The sequence below is a fragment of the Cyprinus carpio genome, chromosome A11, assembly GCF_018340385.1.
Source record: "Cyprinus carpio isolate SPL01 chromosome A11, ASM1834038v1, whole genome shotgun sequence".
NCBI classification, from domain to species: Eukaryota; Metazoa; Chordata; class Actinopteri; order Cypriniformes; family Cyprinidae; genus Cyprinus; species Cyprinus carpio.
Window position 1 is genome coordinate 14,702,365 of NC_056582.1, and position 20,537 is coordinate 14,722,901.

At 35.9% G+C, this 20,537-nt stretch overlaps 1 protein-coding gene across 4 annotated transcripts in view; it reads right to left on the bottom strand.

Moving 5' to 3' along the window:
* LOC109057470 (kazrin-like) overlaps positions 1-20,537 on the bottom strand; it is a 138,304-nt gene that overhangs the window by 57,004 nt on the left and 60,763 nt on the right. The gene's annotated exons all lie outside the window — the stretch shown is intronic.

Sequence of the window (20,537 nt, forward strand, 5' to 3'; positions counted from 1 at the left end):
AAGGGCACACATAAAACTCAGTCTGGCACAGGGTGTCCATGTCATTACACCGCAGTAGGGCCTAATGGAGTCCAGATGGGCTTCTCCTCACTTGGGTCGCTGAAATGATGTCAAATCAAGCAGTAAACTTTCCAGTAAACCTCCCCAGCCTTTGGCCTTCACTGTTTGCCTTTAGCCCCTGGCTTTTCATGCCCTGGACCTGTCCTCATTCAACCAATACTGCAGCTCCACCTGTCCGGAGCTGCTCCAGGGGTCTGTGAGGGAGGTGGGAATAATGGGAACTTTCCAACACAGAATTCCACAAAGCAGCACTCAGAGCTGCTGCTCACTTCACATGTAAACAGGGCATATCTTAAGCAAACTTATTCTAAGAGTCGAATGACTAAAATATGAGCAGATAAGTGGTATTGTTAGCTAAACTAAAACTATTAATAAGTGTTTTTGGTAATTGAAGAATGGCAACAAACAGAAATAAATAGGTTTAAGTACTAACATTTTAAAAAACTGAAATAAACAAAAAAGACAACAGCTATTAAATTTTTTTTATAATTGAAATAAAGCTTAAAATAAAATATAAATGGTAACACTTTACAATTAGGTTCCATTTGTTAACAATGGTTTACTTTATTAGTTAACATAAACTAACAATGAAAGATACTTCTACAACATTTTTTAATCTTAGTTAATGTTGATTCCAACATTTATTAATACATTTTTTAAATCAAACATTGCATCTGTTAATGTTATTTAATGGACCTGCATAATGGACTAACAAATATGTTCAAGTTAAAGTAATAAAATGATTATTATAAATAATTAAAAAAAAAGCTATACAGACATACAAAACCAAAATAACAGCACTTTTTTTTTTTTTACTAAATTAATAAAAATAAAAAAATTATATATATATATATATATATATATATATATATATATATATATATATATATATATATATATATATATATATATATATATATATATACATATATATATATAAATAATGCTAATTCAAAATATTACTAAATATTATAATAGTATATATAATAAAAGTATAGTATAGAATAACACTGGACCAGATAAGGGGATAGTTCAGCAAATGAAAATAATGATAATTCGGTCATCATTTCCTCACCCTCACATCTTTCCAAACCTTTATGAATTTCTTTGTGCAGCATAGGACTATCGTCTCGGGAGGGTGTACCCATGGAGAAATGTCTCATCTTGAGATAAAATTCAGAAAAGATTCACTTGTCAACACGCATCCATGGAGACTGATTCTGAGACTCAATTGAGTATGGCTTCCTCTTCATCTTCTTTTTTAGATGATGTGACACCTCGAAGGCAACTAATATCCAGAGGCAATGTGAGAGGAAGAAAATGAGAAAATGTAGGAGGAACAAGAAAAAGAGACTTTTCACCCCGGCGATATCAAACTCGGAGCAGGAAATATCCAATGTGATTAATTTGTCTGATAAAACTATTCCTCCTGCAGGTTTAACCGCTTAGAGTAAAGGACTGTCTTTTGTCCCTACAACCAATTATGATGAATTCAACACCTATGTGGACCTTTACGTGTTAGAGAATTCTTTGGTAATAGATCTATTGTGGAACCCTTGAATACCCTCTCTAGTGTTGAAGATCCTTCTCCTTCTGATCACCCTCCCCCTCCTGAAACGACGAGAATTTATGGTCAGGTACTGAAAATCAACTGCTACATTTTCACAGTTTTCTTAACACTAGTAATTATGATGATTCATGTGTTAGTTTTTTGGACATTCTGGATTTCAAAAAAATAATCAAAGATCTTCACCATATACCCACTGATCGTAACACACTTTTGCATAGACAGAGCTACCATCCTACAACTTTGAAATGTAGCTTGCCTATTAGACAATTTAACTAGATACGTCGAATTTGTAGTACTGAACAATCATATACACAACAAAGCACTCGTCTGGTTAACAGATTTAAGGAGCGAGGTTACAATGAGAAGTGGATACAGTCTGCAGTTAGGAGATTTGGAAATGAAAATCAAGAGACATCTCTAAATAAAAAAATGGTTAAAATCAGAAAATAAAACCACTGTATGTGCTGTTCAATATTCTCCTATTTGTTCAGATATAAAAAAAGATCGTAGATGAACACTGGTATATCTTAAAATCTGATCCTCTCCTCAGTGATATCTTTGAGAAAACACCAAGGTTTGTGTATAAACGCTCTCCTAATACACATGATCTTCTTGTAAGAGCTGATGTTAGTTTTATCTATAGAACGACCCACTCATTTCTTATCTATCCCTTCGGGTAACTATAGTTGTGGGTCGTTGTTTTTTTCTTTCATACATTGAAAGTCAATGTTGTCTAATGTTGTTTTTGGTCTATATTTTTTTTTAATTTTATATAATTTTAGTACAAATATATAAATATATATATATATATATATATATATATATATATATATATATATATATATATATATATATATATATATATATATATATATATCTTTATACATATCCTCAATCTTTTTTTTTTAATTTTATATAATTTTAGTCATACAGCTCTAAAATGACATGAGGGTGACAGAATTCTAATTTGTGGGTGAACTATCCCTTTAATATCCACAGAAACGAGTCCTACGCACCAGTTTTTGGTGCTTGTGGGGCATGTGTGTAGCTACCTATTACTGGTTTGATATTAAAAGTTTGGGTGGGTGTGTTAAGAATGCAAAAGAGAATATTAAAACAGGTGAAAGATCAAGTGATTCAGTGATGCTTTAACTACAATGACTAAATCCAAAAAGTTAGCAAACTTAATCTCAAGTGCAAGAACAATAATAAAGCAATTAACTGTCCCTGCGAACACTTGCCACCTGGCTCTTCATTCTAATACATCATGATGGAGAGTCCCCCATCAGTCTGCCACTTCAAAGCAATTAAAGCCTAACAGCATATTACTACGGGTGCATTCCCTGCCTCTGACAATTAAAGACTTCTCTCAACTCAATTCATCATTTTTGAAGCATGTGTGCTGGATACAATTTTGGATGATCCTGACACACTCCTTCTATTCATAACTTTTCCTTTCCAGGACACACAAGTGGAAATCTGCTTACAAAACAAGTATTTGGAGATCATTTGCAGGCTTAACTGACATAGCATCTTATTCATAAAAAAATACAGTACAGTGCTCCTTATTACACCTTGGACAGTGGAACAAGTAGGCAAAATACAAAAATTATTTGCTGAGTTAACTTTAAGCTGTGGTTTTAAATGGAAGACATCAACTGAATTTTTGCAAACCATACACTCACTTAACTTCAAATGAGATGCATGAAAGTCCAGTGCAAATGATAATTACTTTCCAGGATATTCTTGGCCTTTCACTTCCACTCCTTCCTGTTCTGACAATACCATATACCTGCTTCCCTCCGTGTTCCCAGAAAGGAAGATGGCCAACAGCCAAGAATATTTTCCCATCAAACAAAACAAATACCATCCGTGGCTTAAAATAACTTTAAAAGACACGGCTGGCCTCTAAAAGGCGAAAATGAAAATAAAGAAACAACAACAGAAGGAATTAACAGATTTAAACAAGACCTCTAATTACACATTTGTGCTGATAAATTGTGAATTCACTTTTCAAAAGCCCCCTGTTGTTCAATCCTGGATTCCTTTCAATGTGTACTAACTCACAGCCATTATCAGTCGCCTGCCAATTTACTTTCATCAGCCAGTAACGCAGTGATTCCATGAACAGTAATTCTGTTCCTCATGGGGCTTGTAACTAAGGCCCATACTGACAGTAGCCAAATAACAAAAGTGTAGAACAGCGTTGCTTAGTAATTTTAAAATAGACGTTCATAGAGAATGTATAGATGGTCTTTCTCATACTGTGTAAATACTGCACTACAGGGTTAAAGGAGACATGAAAAAATGAGACAAGATCCTCTATAAATTATCCCTTGCACTTTTAAAGAAGAGTGGAGGCTTGCTAAAAAAAATCCCACTGCAGTGGTGGAGGAAGACCGCCTTGTCTCACCTCTTCCTAACCTAAACACAACCATATTGGGAGTGAGAAGTCTTGAATGTATATACTATATGCATACTTCAGAATCAACATGACAGCATAAAAATTAACAGCTTGCTATTCTATTGTCAGACTTGAAACTAATCATATAATCAAAAAAAATATACACTATAAATATTTCTTTAAAGGGAGAGTTCACCAAAAATGTTTACTCATCCTCATGTCATTCCAAACCCATGTGTTATTATTTTTCTGTGGAATATTAAAAACAGATTTTTCTTTTTTATATATATATAAATAATCATGTAGCACTTGTCTTACAACAACAGTTGTACTGACTGTGTCCATTAGGCTCCAAAAAAGCTGAAGCGTGCGATTATGGTAAGGAGTGTTACATTTCTGACACACGCTTGAGATGTTCGGCCAATCACAATGCACTGTATCAGCTGGCCAATCAGAGCACACCGCACTTTTCAGAAAGGAGGGGCTTTGTAGAATTAGACAGGTTATAGAAAGACTGGGCATAGAGGAGCTACAATAATGTATAGTATGTGAAAAATAATGTGCTTTTTGACCATTACAGCATGCTTACATATTCTATTACACCCAATACACAAAATAATGATCTTTGAAAATAGCATCATATGACCCCTTTAAAATTATCTAATCTATAATGCATAGAAGTTTGGACGTGAGAATAAGAAAAACACATTTTTTTTTTTCATGAACTGTTCCTGTAAGCTATCATGTTGGATGTTAAAATAACTCTCTAATGAAGGACTGCAATAACCAATAAGCCTAGCAACAAATTTTGCAAGCAAGAGAAGCATCACAGATTGAAAAGAGCATTTATGAAATGAAACAGGACACAGTAACTGGCAATTACAATCTGTTCTGTGTCCAGATGGTGGTTGTTTTCTTTTATCTATACTGCCAATATGGAAAGCAGCATAAACCTGTGTTTCCCCATCTGGACCGAGGCGGTGAATTAAGGTGAACCTGCAGGATGTGGTGATTGGACTGATCAACTGGAAAAGGTCAAGCAGAAGGTTTGCAAAGCAGCCATATTTGCTGGCTGGAAAGGGCCGTCAAGCTCTGAGCTTCGAGTTGGCAGAGGTTTAACGCTAGCAGTGCCTAAAGTCTGTACAGCGACTTAGTATTCATGAAGGTTTGAGTCAGGGTTTGCAGATTGACATGAAGGTTGAGTTTGTTTTCACTGTGGTCTGAAACATAAAGGCACACGTCTGCCTCGGCAGCTACCTGGTGGGCACTGTTGAAAAAGACAACCGTGATAGGTGCCACACTCCATTTCACACTCGTTTCAAAGGTGTGAAGTCCCCTGCTTTTCACCTCACCATCAGTGTGCGAGCAATGCTTTTACCTGTCAGCGGGCTGTGTACATCAGTGTATTGTGTATTGATATAGAGTCAAGAGCAACATCAATCCTTTCAATGAAAGGACTGCAAACAGACAGCGCATGCACGCAACAAGTCTAGGGGCAAATTGTAGCACTATACTATTTGTTTACAAATAAATAGCACTATTTTCTCAAGGCTAAAAGCCAGACCTTAGTCATCCTGCAAAATTCTAGCTAGCTATAGTATTTCCTTAAGTGCAATGCTACATCAGTGACCTAAATGCTAATTTTATTCCACACTGTCCTCATGATTGGCTACATTAAATAAGATTAAGGCAGTACTACATTTAAATTGAAGCTCATGTAAACAGAAAACTGTGATTATGCTAATATGATTATGTTCATAATTACAATAACCATAACTGCAGTAAAATACGTGAGGTACTGCAGTTTTAATTGAACTATACAGCTAAACATAACTGTTTAAAAGTTAGAGGTTGGTATGATTTTTTTATGGTTTTTTTTTTACGTGTTTAAAGTCTCTTACACTTACCGACGCAGCATTTATTTGATCAAAAATGCAGTACAAACTGTAATATTGGGAAATATTATTATAATTAGAAAAATGTTTCTTTGCTCATTCAAAATTGTGGTAAAGAAGCCATCACATTTGTAGGAAGCTCAGAAAACAGAGTCTGTGCTTAGATTTTTATGTAATGTAGACATCATGCAATTATTGATGATCAGAAACACCAAAGTGGAGATATTTTTAGGCACAAATTCAAGACAATCAAGCAAGTCAGATAGCCTAGAATCAAACATTTTACACATGAAGCAGGCAAATAAAAACAGCAGCAACAAACGTGTAATGCATTTGAATCAAACATTTTCTCTTGTGGCTTGGGGTACAAGTAAACAGCGACAAAATGTCAGAAAGATTACTATGTTTCTGAGTAAATAAACAAAATAAAAGGGGGAATCAGCACATAAAAAGGATTAAGAAGGTTTGCCATTATCAGACTATGTGCATGTACACAGTCATTGACTCTAACCACTACATTCAATGCCAGTTGTACTGTTTCCAGTTCTTGGTGCTGTCAATATACAGCTCACCACAACATTTCACAAGAGTTTCTGCTAAAGTCTTGCTCCGCCTCGAGGCTGCAAAGCCGCCAGTATGGCACATAAACAGAAATAATGGTGTAAATAATGCCTTCTTTTTCTACTGCAGTTTGTCTTTTAAGGTAAATATAACAATTTCTTCCCCACTCAAATTGCTCCTCACATTGCAGTGTTCATGTGATGGATGGTTTTATTTCTGAGTTGTTTACTCATTCAGAAATTTTCATGCACTGAAATAAACCACACATTCGAGTGTGTGGTTCTTTAGCACTGAGGTAAAAGTAACTGATCATTCTTTACTCTGACAGCAAAAGGTAATTCTTTATCCTCACATTCTGCTGAAGCACAAGCTTTCCAGATCCCTCAACCACCAGCTAATGTTGGACGCCCACAACCCTTCTACTGGCGGAGCAAAAAAGAGTTGGGTTTCAGACAACATCCCACAGCAGAAACTACAGCTGACAGACTAGCCGTTGTTAATTATGAAGCTCATGGAAAAAAAATGTTTCAGACGAAAGCCAGTCAAAATGGTGAATGAATGAATTTCATTGTTTCCTCTCCAAAAATAAAAGAAAGATATCACCACTTTACCATTTCTGAAGATCCACTGTATATGGTGAGGAAAGCCAATTTATTAAGACTAGATGGTGAAGGAAAATGAAATGGTGGGCTCAAGAGAAAGAACTACTATCTGGAGTGCAGGCTTAACTTTTGCTGGAGATTAAGGCACAGTCATTTATTAAGGGCAGAAATGGCAACATGTAAACAAGACCTTCATTACAGGACTGAGATTTCCTCAGAGGTGGGCACAAGACTGGTAAACCTAAAATAAAGTTCAGAGATGTCTTTTTACAACTGTCAGTGCCAGAAGGTCTCTTCATATAGCATATGGTAAACATGTGGTAGCCAGGAAAACAATACAATACGAGCGATTTTCCAATCAAGATACCTGCTGAAACAAGGTGAAAATAAATAGTACAGTATGATAATGTGATAAAGCCAAAATCAAGTCTGGTTTTAATATCTTACTCAAGCTATTTATTTTTCGCTAGTTATCATGCAGCTGTGCCTCAGAGCAATGGAAATTATGTGACAGCTGATCAAACTGAGGACCTTATTTTCAACATAATCTTCCTCTGAGAGACAGAAACTATTTGCTGTGATCATCACAAATACGCTTGGAGCATCTTCTGGAAACAAATTAGATCTGTAAAATGTCCGTCACATTTCATAACAAGTGTATTTTTACGCCACTAATCAGGGGTAAAAGTGTCTTTTCTTGGAGACCTGAACAATTTCACACACAGAAATATGGTTTTAATTAGCAAATATGCAAAGTTTGGCTGGTTATCATGATGCACCTAGCCCTTTCAGGTAAATGTTGCTCACTAAATGTCACAACAAAAAAATACAAAAAAAGGCAATATTTGTGGTCACATGAGCAAATCGCTTTCTTCTGTGAGATCCTGCGCTAGCTGCACAACTGCCATTGAGATGAATGGGAATGCTAATGGTTAGCTCTCTCCAGGTATTACAGACCTGCTTGGTTGAATCTCACACTTTGGGTCTGGCAAATGATCTAGCTCTGCACACCAGTTTTTTATTTCAGTCTGTCAGATCCCGTCTCAGAATGCATACATACTGCCAGAGGAAGGTCCCTGCTCGCAGCTAAAGCAATGGGAAATTTTAATGGGATGAGCTGGGACTTTTCAAATGAGTGCTCAAGCATTCTTCAACTTCCTCGCAAAGTTACAGTCATTCGAAGTCTGGACTCGAGCAAGATTTGGTTGATGGAAGGTGAAAACACAAGGCTGGATTTGTGCAGGAAGAAAAATGAAATGGGAGATTGATTCTCAAACTCGGATCATTATCTACACCTACTATACAAGAAAAAAGAAAGGGAGTGGTGAGGAAAAACGCATTCACTATTTATGTGTGCGTATACAGCCAACTGGTGCTCTGGTAGAACTAGAAAACCTTTGCTACTTCCGGTTCATTTCAAGAAGCAGCAATAAAATTCCTTCCCATGAGTAGTTTTTGGTCAACTCTGACCAGATGTTTTAACATCAGTGATGAAGGTGACGTCAGACCACATTCAACCTACAAAGAAAGAGCATATCAATCTGTCCACAGCAGTGTTAATCTTGACAGAGAAATGACTGATTAAATTCAGCATGAAATGGAAAATCTATTATCGAAATCATGTTAGTGATCTTATTGTGAATGACTCGTGCATACATCTTTTAAAAAATGTTTTAACCTTATGATGCTTACTCAAAATGTCAACTTTAACTGACTTCTCCCTGGTGGCGTCTGTCAGATTTTTCCAATAATTTTGTCACTTAAACCCCATTGCTTTTTTCCCCCAATCAACTGCAGGCTCACATTCAGATTTGCCTCCATCTAAATAACATAAACTTATGATAAGTTAATAATAAACTTAACTCAATCATAGACAGTGGTTCCACATAACAGAAACATGTTATCTCTACTCAAATACATAATGTATGATGAACTAAACTGAATTGAGTAAACTTAAACAACCATATCCAAATAACTTGAATCAACGAAGTACATCTTAACTAATGTATTTGAGTAAAAATAACAATGGTTTCCATTATGTGGAACCACTGTCCATAAATGAATTGATTTATTTTAAGGTAAGATATTTTTTGATGCAGCTGCTATTTCTAACACATACTAAACAAGCTAAATATAGCTTTTATTGTTAGGAGTTAGTCAGAAGATGGATGATACATCCATGGCATGCCCCAACAATTTTTTTTTGGGTTTTTTTTCTATTAAAACAACTTTACTTCTAGTTAGCAGGTTCTCAACCCAAGCACATGCTCAACAATGGTAACTCCTAAAAACAGTAACCTACCAGAAACTATTTTAAATACAAACATAAAAGAGCATTAAATATTAATATGTATCCCCACTGTATCATCGTGATAAAATAAAATTTTATTTGAAAATTTACTCTCCCTATCCAGCCCCGTGCAAAGCATGATGGGAAGTGGAAATCCTGATCCTAGATTATATAATGATACTTTAACACAACTAAAATAATGTAAGTATCTAAACTCAAATGGATTATGTAACATGGTTGAAAATAATTGTGTTAGGTTAACTTGATTGAAGTAAACTGAACAAGCACCAAATGCTATTTTGACCTACTTAATTGACACGTTCTTTCAAACTGAAAACATTTAGTTGAACAAAAGCATAACTGTTTCAAGTCAGTTTAACACAATACAACTATGTTTGAACGAGATATCATATACAATGGTTTTAAATTAAAATGAATTGTTTAAATACAGTATCGTAAAATCATTTTTTGTGTGTAGTCCACTAACAAAGATTTTTGAAAAAGAAAAATCTAGAAAGATATTAATGGTTCAGTTAATTCAATCATAGTCAATAATAAATATAGTTTATAACATAGGATTAATCAAATACATATATAAAATAAATGCAATATTACATCTTGGTTATGTACAAAATGATGTGAATGCACCAGTGAACTTGTTACATGATAGTCAGAACATCTATAAAATGTTTGAATATTTGGTTTAATTTAGCATGTCAAGCAAAATGTTTTTTCATAGATTAAAATTAGATTTTAAAATTAGAATAAATTATCTGCATTAATAGCACAACAAAATATTGACTACATTTAAAAATAATATTATTGTCAAAAGAGCAAAACTGACCCACACTAGTCAACAAGAGTTTTAATCCTCTCTTGTCTCTTCATCACTCCCACCTGCACACTTGAGCAGCGTTCCCCCTTCCCAGTCTGCAGTCCTCAGTGGGAGATCACACTCCCAGCTCTGCTGATTCCCTCCAGATGTGCATCAGGGTGGATGAGACATCCAATGTATCCATCCAAAGTGGGCAAAGGAAGCACTATTTCACTTGCCAGTACATAGAACGAAACTTAAAGTGGCTAACATATGGTCTTCATAAACCTCAGGTTCCCACAAAGCGATATAACTGGCTTGAAGGATGCATAATGTCTCATTTCCTGGGCCCCAGCCCTGTAACTACGGTCTGCTGAGAAAATATGTGGCGTGTCACAACTTATTGTGTTATGATGAGAGGGTCTAGCGAGGGAGGCTGAGAGACAGACAGCACGCAGTGGGCTGTGAAGAAAAGGAACCGGGGAAGGAGGAAAGAGAAGAGATGAGGAGAGGAGAAGGGAAGAGCCTGCAGCCAGTGCAGCACTGGAGCATAAAACAGGGCCCTGTGTGCTTTAGATAAAGAATTATGCCTCTCACAAGACTCCCGTGGCTGAGAGATGACCAAACCAAAGAGCAAACTGAGAGACAGGTCACATCAAGGCAAAGTGAGATTTTGTGAAATGACATTTGCCGCATTCTCCTCCTCGCTCTCCGTTTATTTAAGCAATATCTTGTCTCTGCTATATATAGAAAAAAATTTGACACCATTCAGGCCAAGTAAAAATCATCTTTTCTTTAGCCGCACATACTTTCGTTTTCACTTTGGCCACTGCCAGAAAGCGTCCACCACAAGAGAACACATTTGTGGCCATTTTACTCCGATTCTGCATTTGACTAGCGGACAGGCCATCTGCTGCCGAGTCCAGCAGTGATGTTGTCACCTGCTGCAGAGATGAGCAGTCTCCCAAAGAAGGGTGGAGAGCCTTGAGATGATTAACAGAGCTGTCTGTATTAACACCTGCTGCTATCAGCTCCAACATGAATATAAGAAAAAACTATACAGACTATCGGAACATTAATGTATGTGCACAGGGTTAGCAACAGGGGAAGCATTAACTGGACATATTATCCATTTAAAGATGATGGGTCACATTTATTGCAAGTTAATTTACATGGACAGTTATAAGTCATTTGTAGCCTGATTTCCTGCAAAGTGTAAATACTGATATGTTTAAGCATCCTGACCAACCCTACATAGAAACATCGACTCAACCAAAGGTGTGAACTTGGCACAGCACTATCTGCTTAATGACTAATGGACGACTGCCCGGGAAAGCCATTTGAAAACAATTATTATTTTTTAATCGTGTTAGATGCAACAGAAATGACATATTTCATCTTAAAACAAACTTTAAAGGCAATGACAAATAAATGAAAATGTTGCCCATCACTTTGACAGATAAAAATGAATTTTAGTTACATAAATGTATTAATTAAATAAATGTAAATGAAATTAGGCAAGCTTTGAGGTTCAGCTATCTCGAATAAAAGTAAAACCAATGGAATTCTTTAGAAACCTCCCATTTCAAATTAAATGTTTTTGTTGACTGATTTAATATGAAAACTTAGACAAAGACATAAACAGTCTTTTAGCCAATTCAGCCATATAGGCCAATTTTGACAGCAAAAGCATTAATAACGCATCCTACATATCTCATTTGATGAAGCTAATGCTGCTGAAATTATACACTTAAACATATTTTAAAGGTACTTGAAAATACTTGAAACCATGGCCCATCACTTTGACAGATAAAAATATGTTTTTAAATAAAAATTAAAATATTATACCATCTTATACATACCGTACATGGTGGTTAGTTACTAAGGTAACAGAGAATGTGCACACAAGAATTTCAGCAGTGGCTATATAAAAACTCTGACATTTAGCATGCTAATAGTTAATCTGTGTAAATGAGTGGAATGGCATACTTCTGTAGAACTGTCAGAGAAATTTAGACCAAATTTGATGGGTAAAAATAGACCATGATGAAAGTTTTACAGGCTTGTCCATCATCAGTGACAAATAATGATTAATTGTAGCACAACCCCTGGTTTCCGGCAATTGCTCGTAAAAGGTTTATATATTCATAAAGACTGCTTCTTAAATGTTCCTGTGAGATTCAACCCTTTTTCAGTCTTGGTGACAGCCTTCCAGAACTATGGATTGAATATAAGTGAACAACAACCAGTGACTAGCAAAAAAGCTGTATGTTTAAATTGCCTTGAACGGCTAAGGTTAACCAAGGTCACATCCCCATAAGGAGTGGTTTATTCTAGACCAATTTAACCACTGAAATGGACAATTAGTGATTCCTGGAATGGTTTTGCTTCTGGGAGAAATATATGTGTAAATTGGGGAGATATTTAGGAGAGTGATTTATAACTTCTCCTCTGAAAGGGCAAACTGAATTTTTCCTTCTCAAAACGAGCCTAAACTCAGGCCTGGTAATAGAGTCTCCAGAGAAAAATGTGTGTGCGTGTTTTCTGGGTTATTTGCCCATCCCCTGTGGTGAGGGCCTGCCTCGAGGCTATTGTTAGGAAACAGTTCACCTCACGCTGCATAGGTCACAGACAGGGCGTGGTTTAGAAAGGGCACACTTGCGGCTTGGAGAAAGGAGGGGAAGGAAAAGATGGGAGGGGTGAGAGAAACGGAGAGGGGGCTCTCTGAATGCTTTCCCCACTCTCTGGGAGCTGACAGGAAAACTGGGATATCCCATGGGGGGGATAAGGAGAAAGAGATACTCCCTCTTTTTTGAAAACAAAGCTGTACTGTAATCCATCTCAAGTGCACTGGTGCAGCTAAACAGAGCAAACACCACACTAGTATTACTTCCTTTCCATGGAAATGGTGCTAGTTCTCATGCCACGATATCTGCGGCATTCTCATTTTCAGGTGACTTGAGAGCAGAATGAAGAACTAAGGGCCGATTCGCACAGAACGCATTCTTGAGTTCCACTGCTATGTTTTTAATTGCTTAAATATGCACTAGACATATGTCTTTTAAGACATACAGTACACTAAACTTTTTGGGTCTGTAGAAAGAGTCAGTTATTCTCAACAAATCTGTATTTATTTGATCAAAAATACAGTAAAACAGTAATAGTGAAAAATATTACAATTTTAAATAAAGGTTTTCTATTTTAATATATTTTTTAAAATGTAGTTTATTTCTGTGATGACAAAGCAAGATTTTCAGCAGCCTTTATTCTAATCTTCAGAGTCCCAAGATCCTTCAGAAATCAGTCTAATATGCTGATTTGCTGCTCAAGAATCAGTTTCAGTGTTTAAAACACTGTTGTGCTGCTTAATATTTTTGTGGAAGCTTTTTCAGGATTCTTTAATGAGTAGAATATTCAAATGAACAGAATTTATTTAAAATATATACATATTCTTGTAGCAAATATCACTACTGTAATTTTTCATCAATTTAGTGTATTTTGACACCCTATAACAGGTTAATTTAAAGTTGTAATTTTCTGGCCTTCAGAAGTCATGACGAACATTTCTGTCATCATTTACACACCATCATGACCTTCCAAAACCTATATGACTGACAAAAGATATTTTGTTTTTACATAACATTTTCTGGATTTCGAGATTTTCTAGATCAGCTCTAAATGTTTTTTGGAAAGAAAAAGCTCTTTGGGAATCAAATGTTTACATTTAAGAAAAAAAAAATATTTATTCAGTATTCACGAATGACAGGAGAAGTCATGGAAATACATTGGTCAAAAGGTGTGGAAATTGGTGCAGAGGTGGCCTAGAACTACCTTTTTAGAAATGGAATCTCAGGTTCTTCAACTGGCACCTTGTCTGTGAAAAAGGGACATATGTAACAACCAACAAACACTGCTTAACCTTTCCACCAAATCCTCAAAAATTCATCCACGTTTCAGACAAAATAAAATCCCACAAAATCAGCAAGGTGCAACACCTCCCAAAGGCTGATTTAAAAGCAATTTAAAACATCACCTCCGTCTGCGGGCACTTTATTAAGTTCACTCTATAGCATTTCTCTCTGCTTATCACTTTCTCAGGGTCGTGGGATTTTAGCATGCTATCTTGCATGAGTCCCACTAGTATTGGCATAAATCACAAGGGCACTGCAAAGCCATAAGCTCCACCGCAGGCTCCTTAACACCCTGCCTACTGCCTCCGGCTACTGCAGCTGATGCTAGCAACGGCATCTAATTTTACTCATAATGGTTGTCACAATCTTTTTTTTTTTTTTTATCAGTTTAAATATAGTATTAGCCTGTAGTATTGCTTTGTGCAACCTGTCAGAAGAACTACAGTTATGAGTGGTACTCTATTCAGCACAGCTTAGGAAGGAAATACGGCCTGTTATTGCTTTTATAGGTAAGACAGACGGAGAGGTTGACATGTTCAGATCGTCTCACAGCTCGTTTGGGCTAGTTTAAGTGAAGATAACGTCACATAGCCAGACCTTTGACTAAACAGCATAAGGTTTAGTTCACATGGCAGCTGATTCAGGCCCCCCAAAAACTGCCCAGATAGGAATAGACTGTTTAAAATCAGCTAATCAGTTGTTTTGTTCTGCTATCTATATGAAACATACCTATATACTGTACATACATATATTTATATTTTTGTGGAAACCTTGATACATATTTTCCAGGATTCTTTGATGAATAGAAATGTCAAACAAACAGCATGTATATCTTTACTATCACTTTTTATCAATTTAATGTATTCTTGCTGAATAAAATTATTAATTTCTTTAAAAAATCTGAGTCTCACAGTCCCCAACTTCTAAGCAGTAGTGTATAATCTCAGATTTTATATATTATATTTGAAAATTTTAAATATAATAATTATAGAAATATGATTATATATAAATATAATTTTATATATACAACCCTTCTTTCTGGTCCTCAAATCTGATTGGCTAAGAGGTCTTTCCATCCATGACATATTCACCCAATATCACCACGGGAACAGTTTCACCGTACGTATCACTCCGCTTGCAGTATAGAGTGTCAAAGTTAATAAATAACATTAAATGTCACGGAATGGAGTTTTTTTAGGCAAGAAAGTAATTGTTTAGACTACAAATATGTGGTTTATTAATACAACGTTTTCAGAGATGTGAGCTCTAGGTCATCAGCAGCTGTTCAGCACTCATGAACCCGCCAAGAGCAGCCTTGCCTTGCTTGCATTCAAACTAATGTTTTCTGCTGAATATGAGATTGAGCTGAAGAATGAATGCTGTATCAGATGCAGGTAATAAAACTTGCTCAGTCCATCTCTTTCTCATAATACTCCACTCTGTATTATACAGTAAGCTGGATACACTTGGAACATTCCTTCATTACTAAAGTTCTAAAGTGATACTTTCGAAATCGTCAAGGAGGCTTGGGCTCAGCTGTCAAACTGTCAATTTGTAGTTCTGCATACAAAATGATTTTGTAAGATACTCAGTGGTTGTTTCTTATCTATTTACACACTTGTGCCGTCAAACTGTTGTATAAATGAAATATCACACTCATTATGCTATTATACGGCCATAGGCCAAGCTGATATAGAGCGATATCACATACAGTAGGTTGCTTAATTGAAAGCTAATAATAGTAGTATTACTGTATTAAAAGTTTAATGTATTATGTAGAGTTAGACACACACACATAAAAGATTATATAACCTTTAAAATGGCTCAAAATGGAATTTATATCTGTCCAATGCAATAAATAAATAAAGTGCCAGTGAATACGTCTGATTAAGACCACATTGTGAATTTGTTTGGCTTGACTTCTTGGATGATCTTGTTTACGGCTTGTTCTGGTCTATGGACCATCAGACTTCACAGCCATGGCTGCCAATGAGGCATGTAGCTCTCTCATGCCAGGAATAATGGCAGGGGCCCATTCGCACTATTACTATCTGTCAGTTACAGAGAAATGGCCCATCGATTTGCTAGCATGTTTTCTCTTCTGCAAAAACATCAACCTTAACCCGATCTCCTCCACTCCTCCTTACTCTTTTTTATAAATGTCTCTTTCACTGTTTACTCTGCCTTAAAGGTTCACTATGGTTGCATTTGCCAATATGGCAGTTGTCTGACTTATACTGACACCTAGCTGTTTAAAGGGGTCATGTGATAAAATTTCAAATTTTTCTTTCTCTTTGGAATGTTACAAGCTGTTCGTGCATAGATAAGATCCTTAACCCAAAGAGATATTCTTTATAAAAGTTAAGACTCGTCCACGCCCTCCTAAAACGCCTCGTTTAAACACGCCCCCACGTCTACATCACTGTGTGGGAAGATTTGCATAACAGCGCCCAAATTTTCACGCAAAGAAAGAAGGCATAACTTTGATTTTCGCTGTAGTATTGATGCTGCCACCGCCATGTCGTGGAGACGCTGTATGTTTCATTGTGAAAGCGAAACGACTTTGTTTGGCCTTCCAAAAGAAAACACAACTAGAAATCAGTGGTTAAGTTGTATTTACAACACTGTTCCAGAACAGTTCAACCCAAATATTTAGATTTGTGCAGTGCATTTTACGCAGGACTGTTTCCTGAACCTGGGAAGACTGTGCACAAAGGCTGTTTCTATAAAGTGAGGCAATTCCAACTCGATCACAAATGCATGGTGCTTCTGACTCACAGCCTGTAAGTACATTTTCATATTTAAAGAATTTGTCACTGATGATTCAAATGCGAGTTTAGAGCAGTGTAGAGTAGTGCTTGTTGTTTTTCGTTTCTCCGATCACAAATGCAGACATGGTTTTATGTTTATGCGGCGCGATACGCAATGCAACATGTAAAAACACAGTATAAGTCATTATAATCCGTAATTATGCCTCGTTTGTAATAGGTTTTATTGGTGTTGTCTTGTCGCACTGGGTAACGGCATCACAGTATGATAAGGGGTGTAACATTTCTGTCGCACGCTTGAGGTATTCGTCCAATCACAAAGCACTGGATAGCTGGCCAATCAGCATACACCTCACTTTTCAGAACGATGAGCTTTGTAAAAATCGATGCATATCAGAAAGGTGGGGCATAGAGGAGCAACAAAAATGTACAGTATGTGGAAAATAATGTGTTTTTGAACCTTAAACCACATAAACACATTCCATTACACCAAATACACAAAATAACTTTCTTTTTAGAAATGTCATATGATCCCTTCAAAAAGCCTTCAAATATAGAGAATAGAAGAAGTATGGATCACTTTTATGATTCTTTTACATCCTTTCACTACCTTCCATCTAGGGATATGCCGGTATCAAATTTTCCTGTTGTGATTAATTGCTCATGCTTTTATCACGGTGTACGGTATTATCACGGTATTGAAATTTAGTTTTAAAAAAATGGTCATAATACAGTATAGCAGGTTAAATAACTTTTTTCTTATAACAAAAATGACTGCACATTTAAATACAATGAAGCAACACAGAAAAATATATCAATTTAAAAGTTTTACACAGATTTAAGTGTAAAAGAACTATAAAGACCCATAGTTACCCATACTTTACAATAAGACCTCATTAGTTAACCTTAGTTAATGCATTAACATTCACAATGAGCAATAGCTACATTTGCTACAGAAGTTATTAATCTTTGTTAAAAAATACAAGTCTTAGTTCATGTTAGCTTATTAAATAACACAGTTGCAACTTTCGATTTTAACAAAAGATTGGAAAACATAAGAATAACTAATATTAATAAACTATTAGAAGAATTTTTCATTGGCAGTTTATGTTAACTAATGAATTAACTAATGTTAACTAATGAAGCCCTAATGTAAAGTGTGAACGAACAATAAAGAATCAAAACACTTTGTAACAATATCTAGGGCATGTTGTAGTCCAGATTAAAATGAAAAAAAAGTTTGAAAATAAATAGCCTATTACGTCTAAATATTTAAGTATTTGGCGCTGTGATGTACACCATAGCGATTACACAAATCTGAATGACTATTTAAAATTATTTAAATATATTTTAGAAAGTAGTGCAGCTGCTTTATTTATGGGGTTTCCAGTTTAATGGATTTCAGAGAGTGAATGTGCTTTCATTCAGCGGGTCTCTCACGTGTTCCCCCATGTGCTTCTCACGCCTGCTTGTTTACATCAGAGCAGCATCTTTCAAGCAGCATACAGCGGTGTTGTGCATTTTGTCCAGTTGATGGGAAAAGTATTCTTAAAATGCATTCCAAATTCTGAATAATTTGTAATATATAATTATTCAAGGTATTTAGAAGTGTCCACGATAACAATATTGTGCATATTCATTACCGTGATATATCGCATTACGGCACATGTCTACTTCCATCATCATTTTTTCTCTGATGCTAGATGTGATTCTGCTCTTGTGACATGATAAGTCATTGAGATTGCCCTTTCAAGCCTTACTTAATCTGGATGGTGACTTCACCAATTTGCAACCTCAGACTTTCCATCAGGCAGTCAAAAATGTGCAGATGTCATTGCAGTAGACTTTTTTTCATTTGTCTTGTAAGTGTTTGTCTCCAGGGACAAAGAGACTCCTTGCTATCTCTCTCAGCGTGAGATGTAAGAGAAAGAGTTCTGCTAGACCCACTTTTCATTATCATACTTTTCACATACAATCATATAATTCATCTCACGACTGGGCCGCATTAATGCACGGGCTTACCTGGGCTTAAGCCCAGGGCCCCGGGCTTGGGGAGGGCCCCGATGATGCCGGAAAATATTGTAATCGGATTTTATAATTCGTTGGCTGTCCCTTTAAAATTACGCTTTATGCGCTTTGCTTTGAATGCACGTGCGGGCGTTGCAAGTCCTGCTTGAGAAGTGCCAATCAAACCCTCTCACTCAAAGAACCCTGCAATCATCAGTAACACTGTTAAATAATGGCCCACTGTTACTGTAACAGTGGGCATTATTTAATTTTCTGAAATCCAATAAAATTCATCATTGTCTGAAAGCATTCAGTTATTGGCCTGTATCGAACTCTCGTGACATACTTACGTTGAATTCTTTATAAGATAATTGCCGCCTATTCTAATGATGACAATAACTAATAGCTAATCTAATGTGACAGCAATGTCTCGTAAAAATGAAAGTGAACGTAGAACGTCAGAACAGTTTGTTTAAAAAAATTCCGAAACTAACATCATATTTTAACGCATGCCCAGGGAAAGATGAAGATGCAGATAATGGTGAAGGGGAAAGGGAATCACTGCCACTTACAGGTGATATACTAGCAGGCTGGCAGCAGTAGCTAGATATGATAGTCTGTCAAAATAATTAACTCCTTTTAAACAACAACTTAGTTGAGCTCCCAGTAGTTAGTTAGACACCACACTAGAGCTGTGGAATATAATAATTTTTATGTATTGCAATGTTGATGCGAACGATTCTGCATGCATGTATTTAAATAGGCCTGATCATACTAACATAATGATTTAAATAAAGCACTCTTGTTACTATTAAAGTTGCGTATGCCTACGGAAGCAAACACTTAATTGCGCTTGATGTTCGTATCACTTCTTTAAAGCAAGATATTTGGGCACATTTCGTTTTTTACTAAAAAAAAAAATGCATGAATGAGAAAATCGTGTAGGGCGTGCTTGATGTTAAAACTACTTTTTAAATCGCAATAATAAGTCATGAAAAAGATCTCTGTACTCGTGTTGACTGACACACCCTGACTAAAACCCTCACAGACATCATGGCAATACTGAATTAAATTGAGAATGATTCCATGACAAATGCATTTTTAACAGTCACTTGTTGCCACCTGATGGGGTAACGTGTAATAGATACAAACGGCCTAACAGTAAAAGGGGTGGAACCATAACTTTTAACGATTAATTATGCAGTTCCAATGGATGAAGGCAGGGATCAACCCCGGTCGGGCAAGTGATTCAAATTTTTACTTGCCCCACAAAAAATTTCACTGGCCCCACAACAAAAAAATTAATAAAAGTAAAATACAAGAAAATGGGCCTATAAAATAAGCATATATATTGTTTTCATTGTCTTCGTTACATTTAACCTCAATAATAAGTTAATGACAGCAAGCTACTAGATTAACTTATATTTAAAATATTGTTAGACAAATAAACAGTAAGTAATAAAATAGTTAAAAATAATCAAATTACGAGTAATAGCACAAATAAATACAACAAGAACAAACATATAAATGAAATAAATGGTGCTTTTCAAGTTTTTCATGTAGGTTTAAACAAGAGATTTTCAGGTACAGACGTTGTAATCTAATGTATAACTATAGAATAGATTAGATTAATTTTTATTAAAAATGTATCAGTC